This window comes from Acipenser ruthenus, chromosome 8 (assembly GCF_902713425.1).
Source record: "Acipenser ruthenus chromosome 8, fAciRut3.2 maternal haplotype, whole genome shotgun sequence".
Taxonomy (NCBI): Eukaryota; Metazoa; Chordata; class Actinopteri; order Acipenseriformes; family Acipenseridae; genus Acipenser; species Acipenser ruthenus.
Genome location: NC_081196.1, coordinates 35397820 through 35400192, shown reverse-complemented (window position 1 = coordinate 35400192; position 2373 = coordinate 35397820).

Sequence of the window (2373 nt, the reverse complement as noted above, 5' to 3'; positions counted from 1 at the left end):
TTATCAATTGCTAAGACCTGGAAAAACAGTTAGTGTTGCCCAACTAAGAAAATAATTGGTTCAATTAAGTAATTGAGAATGCAGGTGGAAGGAAAACCAGAAGCCCCTGCAGCTGTCCAGGACCAGGGTTGGCCACCCCTGTTCGACTGTGTTTCTGACAAAAAAAAATGTTCATGTCAAAAAGGGAATACATTAAAGTGATGTGAAATGTACTGTACACCAAATCATTAAGAAATACAACAGGAACTGGTATAGCAACATAAATAAAAAGGGTGGCCAAGTTAGTCTTAATCTCATCGAGTATGCTGCAGTTCATGAATAGGCTTCTTTAGTTACAATATGCTTTGTTTACAGGAGGAACAAGAACAAGAAAAAAAGAAGAGTTTTGACTGTTTTTTTTAAAATTATTATTATATTTTAATACATGGTAATATACCACACATTTTCTTAATCTATCTACAATGTTGACATATATGTGGTGTTATAGTGTGGTAATGCCCGCTTGAAGTCAGTAATGGTATTTTGGAGAGGCAGAGTACTATATAGATGTTATTAGTTCATATTTTAATTATTGAGTAGACAAACAGTTCAGTTTCTGCCTTGTGTGGTCCAGTGGTTAAAGAAAAGGGCTTGGAACCAGGAGGTCCCCGGTTCAAATCCCACTTCAGCCACTGACTCATTGTGTGACCCTGAGCAAGTCACTTAACCTCCTTGTGCTCCGTCTTTCGGGTGGGACGTAATTGTAAGTGACTCTGCAGCTGATGCATAGTTCACACACCCTAGTCTCTGTAAGTCGCCTTGGATAAAGGCGTCTGCTAAATAAACAAATAACAAATAATAATAATAATAACCTATGTTATCTTCAGAATGTGCTGGTTTCTATCTTCCGATGATGATTTAAGTTACCTTTTTTAGGGTCATAGTCAAAAAGTATGCACCATGTTTTTGGAAAATGAAAAACCACCAACTGGAGATTACAGCACAGTATGCTTTGTGAATATTGCCCCTGATGCTGTAACATCAGGGGCCATATGCGGCCATAGACTGTGTGGTCCAGTGGTTAAAGGAAATAGGCTTGTAACCAGGAGGTCCCCGATTCAAATCCCACCTCAGCCACTGACTCATTGTGTGACCCTGAGCAAGTCACTTAACCTCCTTGTGCTTCGTCTTTCGGGTGAGACGTAATTGTAAGTGACTCTGCAGCTGATGCATTGTTCACACACCCTAGTCTCTGTAAGTCGCCTTGGATAAAGGCGTCTGCTAAATAAACAAATAAAAAATAACATTTTAAAGTGATGAATCTAACTGTTGTAAACCCGTGCAACAATTTATACTTTCTGGCTGTCCAATATAAGAAGTCCGTATTTTTGCATTTCCTAAATCACGAGAAACTGCAAGAACTGCCTTTGAATGATGATCTCTGAAATATATACCTGTAGATTATACCTTCGTATATGTTATTTTGTTTGACTAAAAACCTGCTCCGTGCCCCTTAGTGTGTATACGTCATAGTCCTGGGGCTATTTATCAATCGTGCGTAAAGCACTCGTACGCACGTTTCTAAGTAATACGTGTTAGTAAATCTCAATGTCACAAAAATTGTTCGAACTTGGGAATTTGCATTTAATACGCCCCTGTAGAGCCTTATATTGTGAATATACCGCCTGTCATGGTTCAGTTTTCTCCGCGAATGCCCACACTGCTGTTTTGAAGAATGGTTATTTAGCAACAGCAGTAAATAGACGGAGTCGGGCGTCCAATGTAAGCTGCACTATGTAAGCTGCACTTGAACTGCGTGGTACTCTCCCCTGTTCACGAAATTAAATTCATTCAATGTCCGTGCTTTAATTGCTATTTGGGTGCAGTCTATAACACCAACGGTATTGGGGAACCTAGCAATTAAATGAAAATCCCTTTTTATTTCAATCTGTTGTCTGTCAGTATGAGGAAACTGAATGTACTGAGGACAAAGGGCAATGATGGAGTCCAAAACCACTGGCATTAGTGCACTAAAAGAGGCTTGTGAAGTACCACTTATGTCTCCGATCTGTCTTTTAAAGGTACTAGTGGCCAAAAAGCCAAGAGTTGATGTCAACTGCAGGACTTGTATATGTGCAGGAATGGGATGAGTGCGCTTGGTTGGTCTGTAGACAGGGTACAAGTACATCGCCCAATTTCAATAGGACTTCCTTGGTAAAACCGTATCTTGCAAAATGTGTTTCTGTGCTTTGTGCAACTCTCTCTCTCTCTCTCTCTCTCTCTCTCTCTCTCTCTCTCTCTCTCTCTCTCTCTCTCTCTGAAAAGTGATTAAAAACAGAAATCATTAGGACAAAAATGCTGTACTGTCTCTTTTAGAAATCATTGCGGGTTAGC